General features: G+C 51.5%; 1 long non-coding RNA gene across 1 annotated transcript; it reads left to right on the forward strand.

The window, feature by feature from the left end:
• Window positions 1-232: 232 nt before the first annotated feature.
• On the forward strand, window positions 233-12,786 carry LOC147576963 (uncharacterized). Its single transcript, XR_015240592.1, has 3 exons — window positions 233-340; window positions 1,577-1,803; window positions 12,476-12,786. It is a non-coding gene; the product is annotated as an uncharacterized LOC147576963 (long non-coding RNA).
• The last annotated feature ends 321 nt before the right edge of the window (window positions 12,787-13,107 follow it).

Genomic DNA, 13,107 nt, shown 5'->3' on the forward strand with positions numbered 1-13,107 from the left:
AAACTGCACCGATATCTGTGTGGAAGCTCTTTTCAAAGACTTAATAATATCCCATTTTCTCAGAAAGAGACTTTTCCTTCTATTGAGTTTACTGCCTATCGAGTGCCTTCAGTAACAAGGAAAAAAAAAAAAGGAATCATGGAGAATGATAATTTTTTTTTTCTCCCTCCACATCTCTTCGGCATGTTCTGGAATGTTTACTTATTGATTTTTGTTTGTTTGTTTTTTTGTTAGGCAGATTGGAGAGAACATGGTGAAATTACAAGAACACTGGAATTCCAATCAGAAGGCTTGGATTCAAGGCCAACGATGCCAAACACTTCTGTGCAACCCTGGGCAAGTCACTTAACCTCTCTGTGCTTCAATGGGCTCTCCTGCAAAAAATGGGGATCTTATATGGAAAAGGCCTTGACCGTTTTAAAGCATTTGTCCTGTTCTTTGAGAAGAGCCGTGAGACCTCTTCCTAATTTACTGTCTCTTCGTGAGCAAGTTACTTTCCCTCCTTGGGGCCCCAGGTTCCTTGTGGATTGCATGAAAATATTATACTGGTTTTCTTGCCAAGCCCACTCTAGTTATGAAATTCTAGGATACTCTGTAAACTACGTCAGATGCACTGAAATTAGGTGCCAGCACCTTCTGACTGAAAGAAGGTATAAAGGGCGTGTGTCTAAAGGAAGAGGTCCCTCCTTACAGTTTTGATTCTCATGACGAGGGAAGCAAGGTGTTGGGAGTCTCCTACCTCCACAAAGGAATGGGCAAAGGAGAAGACCGCAAGCCAGGCTTTGCCCTGGGCAGGAAATGGTAAGGTGCCTCTGTCAGTGATGGCTCTTGGTGGTTTCTAGAAAGGAAAGGAAATATCAGTGGTGAAGCCATGGCCAGGTCATAGAGGAAGGAGCGGGGGATGGGGGCCGGGCAGCTGTCGTTACAGGAGTGTTTAGCTGTGACCTAAATAAGGTGTCCTTGGTACAGAGAGGGGGATGGAAAATTAGATAGAGATATAGATACAGATATGTACTTTGAATCAGGGCCAGAAACACATTTGTTCCTCTCCAGTTTAGAAACCATGCCCAAACTCTATACACCCAACTCAAAGCAGATAGCATAACTAAAGGTTGCTACTTCCCACCACAGGGCCTTTGCACTTGATGTCTACCCCCTCTCCCTCCCCCCCCCCCCCATCCTCCTATGCAAATCTCTCCCTCCATCACACTCAAAAAGCACTTCCCTAGAGAAATCCTCCCTACTAGGGCATTATCTGGAGCAGCCTCCTGCGCCCTCAGGCCCTCTGCCCTGCTTTATTGTTTTCACAGCACTTGTTACTACTGGAAATTGTTTCCTTTGTATACAGGACTGCTTGTTTATTTCCTGGCTCCCTTCCCTGGAGCCTCCCTAGAGCTCCCCTTGCTAATGTAAGCTTCCTGAGGGCAGAGAGGGCTGGGCTCTTTCATTCAGGTGGTTGTATCCAATGCACCAGAACAATGCTTGGTTGTGTAGGCTCCTAAAAAATATTTGTTCAAAGACTTGAAAACAAAACAAGAACTCTACTGCCTTTTTGTTTTCCTCTCTCCCCAGGAAGACTTTTGAAACAAACGGGCCAGCGTGTTCCTGAGAAGGAGGGTTTCAGGTCCAAATAATTAGCAGCGGAGGAAGTGAGAGGAGCGCGTCTGTGTCCTTCCACAAGCTCCAAGGTAGCCATGCTGATCGTTCTGCAGCTATTTTTACTTATCCTGCTTCTGAAAGAAATGTCCTCCTGCAGCGTGATAACCCTGCTCTCTAAGGGTGTGCCAGCCAAGGAGAAGGCAGGTGAGCGACAATGCCTGGAACTTGTAGAGCCCTGAACCCAGTACCTTCACATCATTTCTCCGTTTTATGAACGAAAATGACTTTGATGACTGAGCTCAACAAGATCGGGACTTGGGTCCAGGTCCGCCCACAGCTGGCGCACCTGCCTTTGCATGTAAACATTCTACAGATGAAGCCTGGTGTGCTGGCTCCCCTGTGATAGGTCACATTTGACTGCCAGCTGGGCTGGCTGGCGGGACTTGAGGCAGGGAGGCACTTAGCTCACCGGCTCGAGGAAGCCTCACCCTCAGGGCGTTTGCAAGATTCTGAGTGAAGCCTCCAACCTTCTGCACCCTAGGTACAGTGCTTGTCCCCGCTAGTCCTGGCCCGGCTTGTTGGAGCTTTCTGCACGTTTTCTGTTCTTTTGTATCATGTCACAGGATACGTCTTTGTCTAGAAATGCCTTCAAAATAATTAGAGGGTAGTTGTATCTTGGGGAGGACTTGTCTCACTTAGCTTTCAACCTCCCTCCCTTCCTTCCTTCCACTTCTTGGCAACCTCTCCTCCAAAAGGCAACTGGAATTATTTTTTCAAAAGGACAGATTTGTCACTCTTCTAAGTGGAAACTGTTCAGAGACTCTTCTCATGGTCTGTATTTTTCAAAATAATAGGGGCGCCTGGGTGGCTCAGTCGGTGAAGCGTCCCGCTTCAGCTCAGGTCATGATCTGGTGGTTCGTGGGTTTGAGCCCCACTTCGGGCTCTGTGGTGACAGCGCAGAGCCTGGAGCCTGCCTCAGATTCTGTGTTTCCCTCTTTCTCTGTCCGTCCCCCGCTCACGCTCTGCCCTCTCTCTCTCAAAAATAAATAAACGTTAAAAAATAATCATAATAAGGGGGCTCCTGGGTGGCTCCGTCGGTTAAGTGCTGGCTTCGGCTCAGATCATTATTTCGCGGTTTGTGGGTTCGAGCCCCACGTCTGACTCTGTACTGACAGCTTGGGGCCTGGAGCCTGCTTCGGATTCTGTGTCTCCCTCTTTTTTTCTGCCTCTCCCCTGCTTGTGTACTCCCTTTCTTTCTCTCTCTCAGAAACAAACATTAATTTTTTTTGAATAATAGTAATAAGCTCCTTGGCATGGCCTTTAAGACCTTTATGAGTTGGCACTGTGCTGCCTCATGAACCTTGTCATGTTTCCATGGCTTTGGACAGGCTGTGCCTTCTGTCCGAGGTAGCCTTCTCTGCCCTTCTGGACCAGAATCACGTACCCTTCAAAGCCTAATTCCAAGGTCACCCATGGTCAGGACGGCTCAAGAAATGGAGCAGAGCCGCTATGAACCAGCTCACCACCGGCAGCCAGAGGGGTAGCCAGATCTAGGAGGCTGGTGCTAGGCAGAGGGCTCCCAGGGCTCCCTCCCTTCTCTCACTAATGCGGTACGTGCGGGGAGAGTCTGGGGGGTGCTAACTTTATAGCCGGGCTGAGTGACTCCAGCCTTTGAACGGACTTGTTTAGTGTGGATCTGAGTTGTTGGTAATGAAATGGAATCAGGTTCCCCAGTATCCTGGGGCCTCTCTGCCCACCCAGGGCCTATTTGCAGACTTTGCACTTTGGCATCAGACTTCCAGAACCACCGAGGTCAGGCATGTGTGGCTTTACGATGCAGGCCCTGCACAGCCTAGCCTTTTGCCTGGATCTCCTCTTCACCGCTTGTGGTCTCAGCTCTCACCCATCTGTTTTTCTTCCTCCTCTGTGTCTCACTTTTCTGTCTTTGCACGATCTTGAGAAGCCAGCCAAAGTCAGGCTGACATTTTGGCCGGGTCTCCCCAAGGAGCTCAGATCTGAAGTCTTTATTCCTGGAAAGAAAGCTAATGCATGTGTGTATGCGCTGGTTTGGGAGAGGCTTAGAGAAGCATGCTGTGAGAAGAACTAAAGCGATAGATAGACAGACAGATAGATAAGTAAGTTAAGTGCTAGGCACTCTGGAGTAGCTGTGCTGAGTGACTTTTCATACTTTTTCTCATTTAACCTTCTAGTCATGACTGCTACATGTCCCCTTTGAAGACGGTTCTGTTACCCATTTCCAAATGAGAAAATTTAGGCTCAGGGAGTTACAAAAGAGGCCCAAGGGCAAAGCACTAATGAAGAGGGCTCGTGTCCAGATTGGTCTTCCAGACTTCAGCTCGTAACTATTTGGGAGACCCCGAATAAGTCCCTTTCCGTCTCTGTGTCTCGGTTAAATTGCATCTGTGCCAGGGAAGTGAGGAGATCAAGTCCTGCCTGCTTTACAAGATGGTTAGCATGGCTGAATGGGACACAGAAGGTGATGCGTTATGTAAGTTGGTAATCATGCTTATGGGATCTGAAACCCCATGAGATCTGGGAGAGAACAGAATAACACAAGACACTGGGAATGATTTATATGTTCCTCATTAAAAATTTTTTTTTTTTAAATGTTTATTTTTGAGCGAGAGAGAGACAGAGTGCGAGCGGGAGAGGGGCAGAGAGAGAAGGAGACACAGAATCTGAAGCAGGTTCCAGGCTCTGAGCTGTCAGCACAGAGCCGGACATGGGGCTGGAACTCATGAACCACAAGATCGTGACCTGATTCGCAACTGGATGCTTAACTGACTGAGCCACCCAGGAGCTCCTGTTCCCTGTTTTTTTTTTTTTTTTTTTTTAATTCTTTTTTCAACGTTTATTTATTTTTGGGACAGAGAGAGACAGAGCATGAACGGGGGAGGGGCAGAGAGAGAGGGAGACACAGAATCGGAAACAGGCTCCAGGCTCCGAGCCATCAGCCCAGAGCCTGACGCGGGGCTCGAACTCACGGACCGCGAGATCGTGACCTGGCTGAAGTCGGACGCTTAACCGACTGCGCCACCCAGGCGCCCCTCCTGTTCCCTGTTTTGACTGGAGCCTGTCTGTATCTTTTATTCTGAGAGATTCTCATCCTTCACAATCCAGGCTCTTTGGAGAGACTGTGGGACTTCATGCTTTTCAAAAGAGGATTTTATTTGGGCCTTCAAGATTCTGTCACAGGCGCCTGGGGCAGGGCACAGTGGCGACGGATGGGTAGTGGGGATAAGGTTTTAGTGGCAGTGGGGAGTGGGGATGGTAGCCCACAAGCCCTCCTCCTTCAGGAGCTACCCCGTTTTATCAGATTGTGCAAATTACATATCATTTGCATAAAAATCTAGCAAAGATATGAGCTGTGGTTAACTACTCATCATAAAGTTTGTTGTCATGTAAATGTGTTTAAGCATTTCTATTTTGTCACTTCCTTTCTGTATTTTAGAGTCTGTGTGTTTTCAGGTGCCCTGGTTTTCACCGACCTTGCCGGTCCTATACGCTTCGCCTTGAATGCCTCCATATACAACAGCCCTGGGCGGGATGTGCGAGGCTTTACTCTGTCTTCAGTTTTTGAGGTTGAGTTTTAGAGCCTTGGCCAGACAGATCAAAGTTCAAATCCTGCCTCTGCCACTTACTAGCTGTGTCTGGGGCAAATTGTGTAAGCCTCGTCTCAGCTGTGAAATGGAGAGGGTAATGTTTATGCGTGGCTACATTGCAAAATCGGTGTGAGTTTTAATATAACGTGTAAGGTGCCTGGTTCATGTCTGCAATGTAGTAAGTGCTCAATAATTGTAGCTGTTTTTTATCATAGTTCCCCCCCCCCCCAACCTAGTTGGGACTCACAGAGATGGCTCCCTGCAGGGTAGCCTTGTTGACCGTGTCTTTGTGAGAAGGAAGAATGGGCTGCAGAACTCATCATAATCCTGTCTCTTGAGTGGCTATGGAGAGGGTTTTGATGGAAGTCCAAGCAGTGGACAGGAGAGGACTGGGCTGCTGGTTAAACTCCAGGCCCTCAGCTCCCTCTCTCCTCTGGCTACCTTAAATCCCGGTATTCCACTGAGGGCCAGGCTGAGACCCAGAAGCACATGCACAAGGGCCCCCAAGTTCAGCCCCCAAGTGTAATTTCAGGACCCCTCGCAATCGTCTCCTCCTGGGATGGGGGCCTGCTATGTTCCTCCTGCCCCAGATGCTGGGATTGGTAGGAGGAACCAAGGAAAAGGGCAGCATCACAGGAGGAGGAAAGAAAGAAGCTGCATGGTGGGGAGTGAACCAGACTAGGCAGAACCTAGAAAAGAATCCTGAATCCTCCCTGCTGGGGGCCAACAGAGCAATTCACAGCACTCTTATGGGCCCACAAAGTCTTCAGGCCCTGGGGCATCATCAGAAACCACCCTGGCCTATCTCCCTGGATCAGGCTGAAGCCCAAGCTGGTTAAAGAGCCCATCCAGGAATTGTGGGGTGGGGGTGAGGGGAGGTCTCATCCTAGATTCCTATTCTAGAATCACCTGAGCCATTGGTGGAAAATGCATGTTCCTGATCTCCAACCTAAAAGCTACCCAATCACTGTTTTTAGGAGTGTGAGGCTCAGGAACCTGTATTTCTTTAATTATTTTTGAGAGACACAGAGAGAGAACACGAACAGGGGAAGTGCAGAGAGGGAGGGAGATGCAGAATCCCAAGCAGATTCCACGCTGCCTGCGTGGAGCCCGACACAGGGCTGGATCCCCCAAACCTTGAGATCGTGACCTGAGCCGAAATCAAGAGTCAAAAAGGCTTAACCCACTAAGCCACCGAGGTGCCCCAGGAACCTGTATTTTAAACAGATAACCTGGTAATGTTTGAAGGTTAAGAATGCAAGGGTCTTGGGGCACCTGGGTGGCGCAGTCAGTTAAGCGTCCGACTTCAGCCAGGTCACGATCTCGCGGTCCGTGAGTTCGAGCCCCTCGTCAGGCTCTGGGCTGATGGCTCGGAGCCTGGAGCCTGTTTCTGATTCTGTGTCTCCCTCTCTCTCTGCCCCTCCCCCGTTCATGCTCTGTCTCTGTCCCCCCAAAAATAAATAAACGTTGGGAAAAAAAAGAATGCAAGGGTCTTAGAAAAGGATCTAGAAAAAAAACTCGGTTGATTTTAAACGTATGCAAATTAGATTCAAGACAAGATGGGCAACAAAACATTTTGGTTTGACAAATGTGTATTGTATACCTAGCGTGTGCTAGGAACTCATTCAGCCAACAAGCTGCCTCCCAGTTTAGAGGGAAAGCTACTTTGTAAAGAGCTAGCAGCATGCATGTGCAATGTGCCAAAGAGGTGTCCAAGGGCTGGAACCTGGAACCAGGAAAGAGGAACCAGGAAGGAGGAGCCTGAAGTGGAACAGGGAAGCCTAGGCATTTTTTCATTTTTAAGGTCCAGTATTGTCCATAGACTATTTCTCTTTCATTTCTCTTAAACCACAATGCAGGGAAGCCTCCCCTGCCTCTTGGACGTTATCCTTCTTGGAGATGATGAAAGGAGACGGACAACTGGTTCACTTGTATTTGCTCATCTGAAACTTGGGCTCCGTGTGGCTATGCGTGCTTCATCTTGGCCAAAGTAAAGGAACTTTCTGCTTTACTCTTCTCCAGCAAAAACAGCAGTGAGTCAAAATAAACAACCTTTGGAATCCAAACGCTGGCTCCCCCTCCGGAAAGGCAAAATATTTCTCCTCTGTGTTGATGGAGGCCCGCAGGATGCGGGACACGGCTGTGTGCGCGCGTTGAGCGCGCGCCCGCCCACCTGCGCACAGGACCTGGCAGCGACCCGGTGGGACCATCGTGGTGCACGGAGGTGCTGGCTACAGCGGCGGGGGAGGGGGGCATCACTTTGGGATGTTTTAACAGGGGATAGTTTTTAAAAGTCTGGTTAAGTGAAGTTGACTTTGTGCGGCTCACAGGCCTTCGTCCCGCTAGCGGGCCGCCTCCGCCCCCTCGCGGTGTCCGCTCTCCCTCCGGGCTCCTCCGCGCCTGACCTCCAGCCGCCCCAGGCCTCGGCGCACCCCTGGGCCACGCGCGGCCCCTTCCTCCAAGCCCTGCTGACCTCTAGTGGTCACCAGGTGGAACTGAACAGGACGCCGGGCCAGAGTGGGAAGCAAGGTCTGTCTCACCTGCGCGGTCCTCGCCTGCCCTGTTTGCACATTAGAATCAGCTGGAGCTTTGAAAACACCCCCCCCCCCGCCCCCTGTCCAGGCCCCACCGCAGGGCAGTTAAGTCAAAGGCTCCCACGGTGGGACGTTGGCATCGGTATTTTGTTAAGCCCTCCAGGTAATTGTACCATGCAGCTGCCACGACTGACAGCTCTTGCTGTCCAAAGCAGGCATTTGCCCACGTCTGATGCGCTCGCGGGAGAGTTGGCGGAGGTGATGTGAGTGTGTGAATATGGCTGAGTATGTCTGTCCTCATGTAGGCCCCAGTCCAGTGTCGGGGCACCAGTGTCTTGGCTTTTGGACCCACCAACAGCATGTGTTTGACGCTGTGTCTGCCTCAGGTGTGGCTGTAAGGGGGTCCTGAGCTTCAGCAGGTGGCTGAATGGGGGGAGGGGGGGAGCTGCGGTGGAACTCACGCCCTAGGCACAGACTCAAGAAGCAAAGGGTCCTGTCAATATCTTGTGTCCTTAAGGCTCCAAGCAGCTGGTTTTACAGCCCCTTTCCCCTGTTCCCACTGGTCACATTCTTTGTTCCTGGGAAGTTCTTCCTGTTGTCTCTCACTCGAGCCCCTCTCAAGAAGAGTCTAGATTTTTTTAAAGCTTTTATTTACTCATTTAAGTAATCTGTACACCCATCATGGGGCTCAAACCCAGGACCTCAAGATCAAGAGTGGGACGCTCTTCCCACTGAGCCATCCAGGTGCCCCGAGAAGAGTCTAGGCTGAATGAGTGCCGGCTTGCCCCTCAGCTCTGGTGGCAGGTAGGATTGGTCAGCCTGCCTGGGGCTGCAGTCCCCAAGGCTGCCTGGAGGGGCTGGGCTGTCTCCTTCAGGTGCAGGACCCCATCAGGCATCGATGGAATGGGTTGGAAGGGAGAAGAGCCAGAGACAGCACAATTAAATTAATTTCCAGCAGCTGCGTGGGATTAAAATTACCCACTTCTCCCCGGTCTCTGTCTAATGTTCCTGAAAACAATCTCCTGATCCTCTCCTTCTACATGTTTCTCTTCCCTCATGGTCACAGCTTTTGGTAAATTTATTCCCGATTGCTCTGCCTTTCCTTGCCCTCAGCTCGTTGGCTGGGGGAGAGCACAGCCCTGGAGAGACGGACCCCACGTCTGAGCAGCCTGACCCTCTCCCTGCCAGACTTGCCGAGGGGGCTGGGCAGGGCCAACCTCAGGGAGCAGCACGGCCCTCAGCAGTGGGACGGGCTGTCAGGGTGCCTCAGCCCTCACGGGGTCCCCAGGTGACCTGGAGCCTTGCGCTCCCCATGCGGGCCCTCTCAGGGGGCAGAGGAAAGGCAATACTGCAGGTTACAGTGAGAGCCAGACTTGGGGGCGAGGATGCAGGCTCAAAGCCTGTGCTTCCCGTAGCCAGCTTGTCTGTTCCCCGAGCCTTAGTCTTGCCTTCTGTGAAATGGGGAAGAGGTGGTCTACCATACAGGTTGTCATGAAGACTAGGTGAGATGATGTACAGAAAAAAATATCTCCACAACATACAGATGATGGGTAGACCCTCCCCCTTGGTAGGTGATCATCCGAAATGTTACCGAGGACAGTAAGAGCTAGCACTGACTGCACGTTACCGGGTGACGGACAGGATGACATCTTAAGCATCCTTCAGCTGTTAGGTAATTATCACGCCAATGCTCTGAGGTGAATCTTTTTATCGTCCCCACTTACGAATGGGAACATGAGGTAGACAGATATCAGGGGACGTGTCCAAGGACATCTGGAAAGTAAAAAGTGAGCTCTAGGGGCACCTGGGTGGCCCGGTCAATTGAGCATCCAACTTTGGCTCAGGTCATGATCTTGTGGTTCATGTGTTTGAGCCCTGCATCAGGCTCTGTGCTGATAGTGCAGGGCCTGCTTGGGACTCTCTCTCTCTCTCCCCCCACCTCTCTCTCTCTGCTCCTCCCCCACTTGCAAACGCATGCATGTGCTCTGTCTCTAAATAAATAAACATACAAACAAACTTAAAAAAACAAGTGATCTCTGGAAACCTGGTGCCGTGTCCTCAGAGAATGTACCACAGGGCTGAGCACATACTAACTTAGGCATGGTGTTCGCTTAACGTCTGTGATGTGGGAACATATGCACATCTTTGCACGTTGTCACCGTGCAGTCCCAGGCCCCGCGTGTCCCCTCCTGGAAGAGTTTTCCCAAAGGGGCCACCTCTTAGAGAAGCAAAAGAGAAACAAACCAATCTCTAGAACTAGTAGCGAAAACCAGCAGGAAGGCAAGCCGGGTGCCTTTGGACAAAGAGAGAGATTCCCAGGGAAGCAGCCGGGCCCACAGGGTGGGGCAGTCGGTCACCCACACCTCGAGTTTTGAAGAGGCTCATGGGAGTGGGAACAGGCTTGCTATGACACTGCCCTCTCCTGGATGAGCCCGTTTCTTTCTGGGGCCTCTGGGGCCCCTCCCTGGGAGCATGGGGGGCCACTCCACGCCAGAGTCCGCTCATCCCAAAACCTCACCTGCCCACGATGGCACTGATGCTTTGTACATAGTTGACGCTGAATGGAATTTAATTTTGAGTTCTCCTCCCTGATCTGCTGAGGGGACCTGGGGGTGGGGACCGAGCCTTGTGTCTGCCCTTTCCTGGCTGTATGACTGTGGCCACGGTACCACCCCTGCAGTCATCTCTACGGTCTCATCCGGCCTGACGGTTTCAGTCTGGTTGGTCTCTATCGGCTGTGGCCCACCAAGGTCACTGCACTGGGACCGTGTGTCGTCACGGCAGAGGAAATGGATGAATGAGGGCAAATGTCGTCCTGGCTGTGCCACTGCGCACGTGGCTTTATTTCAGGGTCAGAATCAGGATTCGGGGGCAGTGTGGTTGTGACATGGGGAGTGGTCCATGGCTCCCAAATGCCTCAAAGGGATAAGAGGAAAAGCCGGAGCGAAGAAGAGGCACGGCCAGAGAACCGGCCCAGTCCCAGCTGTCCCCTGGCATAGCATGTGCTTTGCACCAGCTCGTAGAGAGGCTAACTCATTTAGGCCTTCAAACAACCCTCCCAGGGTGGCTACTATTATCCCCATTTTACAGATGAAGACACTGAGCCATGAACGTGTCACACAGCTGGCAGCTGGCAAGAGCAGCATTTGAAACTGGAGGTCTAGCTCCAACGTTCACTGTTCTCCCCTTTATATTCTATTGTTTCCCAAGGAGTGTCCCCATCCAGGTCTAGAGACTCATTTGGGAAAGGGTGGATCCCTCACTGCAACACTGCCCAGGCAGCCCCTCCATTTCAGAGGAAGGCGCTGGTGGGGCAGACAGGGGCGGCCTCACAGCTGGCGGGAAGGCCTGCTTATTGGATGCTGGGGACCTGGCAGAGAACTTCTCCCCTAGTTTGGACCTGCTGGCAGCCCTCCCTCCCCCACCCAGTCCCCAGGCATTAGGGTTGCACCTCCGCATCCAGGTGATAAGGAGCAGGGAGGTGCTTTGTCCTTGGAGGAGATGGCTTTCTCCAACGGGGCCCTTGAAATGCAGTCTCTCCCATCCTCCTGAGGTGTCACCTCTGGCTCCTGCAGACCAACCCCCCACCACCCCGTGCCCACGCTCCACGGCGCGAGGCCTGGTGAAGCTTGGCAGCACGACGCCTGCTCATCACAGGGTGACGCCGGGCACGGGCACAGGCGGCACTTGCCAATTTCTGCTAAGAACACTGGCTGGAGGGGGCGCCTGGGTGGCTCGGTAGGTTAAGCGTCCGACTTCAGCTCAGGTCATGATCTCACGGTCCATGAGTTCGAGCCCCACGTCGGGCTCTGTGCTGACAGCTCAGAGCCTGGAGCCTGTTTCAGATTCTGTGTCTCCCTCTCTCTCTGCCCCTCCCCTGTTCACGCTCTGTCTCTTTCTGTCTCAAAAATAAATAAACGTTAAAAAAATTAAAAAAAAAAAAAAAAAAAAGAACACTGGCTGGAGATAGAAGTGGGACCTGAACGCCCAGGGCGGGATTGGAGCAGGGGAGCAGGTGGCCAGGTGCACGGAGGCGGGAGAGCCCAAGCGCGGCCCCCACCCCAGCAGCAGCCAGCCCCAGGCCTTGCGTGGTGCCTCTCATCACAGAGGTAGAAAGTAAGAGGGGGAAGGATGAACGTGAAAACAACCCAAAAGAGAGTGGAGAGGAAGATGAGTGGAAACTCCTAGCTGATGCAAATATTGACATAACCATTACGAGAGTAAATAAAACTCCCATTTCTGTTATGCAAGTGCTATATTCTTTGAATACTTCTGTCTTGAGGAATTTTTTATTTCGCCATAGAAGAAAAATGTTTTCATATTCTCTCCCGCCGCTCAGACCCAGAACCCAGCAAGGCCCTGTGCCCCCGAGAGCCATAATATTATTTGTTAACATTTTTATGATGCCAAATGGTCTGTAGGAGAACGGGCGCCATTCTTTAGCTGGGAAACCATATGGCAGGACGAGTAATAAATAAGGTATTGTGATAGTTAATGAACCTAATTGCCAGCAAAGGCTTTAATACGGAGACTGTGCTGCTGAGAATTTAGCACCACATTAGGGATGCTGCGGAGCTCCCCTGACTTCTGAGGCTTAATTTAAGTTCTATATTGCAAACTCCAGAAAATAATTCCAAACCCTCCTGCTGGAAAAGCAACCTGCTGGTAGACTGTGATTATACCGAATTACTAAAATCGCAATCAATTTTATACACACAGTTAACCCTTGCCAGGGAGGACTCCGGGAGAGGAGAGGGAGCAACACTGAAGCCATCCTACCTGTGGCCGTGGACCGCAGAGGACAACCCGAGGAGGTAGAGGGGTGGTGCCCAGAAGGGATCCGGAGCCAGGGGTCCTGCTCTGCAAGGAGAAGAAGTCGGGGTCATAGTGAGAGAAGGCTCTGAGCACAGGCTTAGCCCGTTGGCCTTCCCTCGTCCTGCAGGGTCCCCTGAGCTATGGGATAAGAAGACAGAGGGTGTTGGAGAGAGGGATTTGTGCTCACCCAAGCAGCAGGCATCCCTGGCAGGAAAAGAAACCGAGCAACTTACTCCATAAGTCAAGGTTATTAACTAGAGAAGATCAGATCGTGGCAGTCAAATAACCTTGCACTGTGTAAAATGTAAATGCTGAACAGCTGCCTCTGAACTATCAGTGGTGTCTGGAAGTTTCCCTGGGCAAGAGAAGCACACCGCAACAGGGGGAGACGTGCCAGGGGGAAGGTGTTTCTGCCCACCTCTTCTCGGAGCTTGCAGTGGCTTCGCTTACCCTTCAGCCCTGGCCAAGACGGATGAGAACGGCTGGCCGTGGAAAGAGTCTCCTGGGAGGAGGCAGTGCTCCCGGGCTGGGGAACT

The sequence above is a fragment of the Puma concolor genome, chromosome D1 (assembly GCF_028749965.1).
Source record: "Puma concolor isolate L17-30 chromosome D1, mPumCon1.1.hap2, whole genome shotgun sequence".
In the NCBI taxonomy this organism is placed as follows: Eukaryota; Metazoa; Chordata; class Mammalia; order Carnivora; family Felidae; genus Puma; species Puma concolor.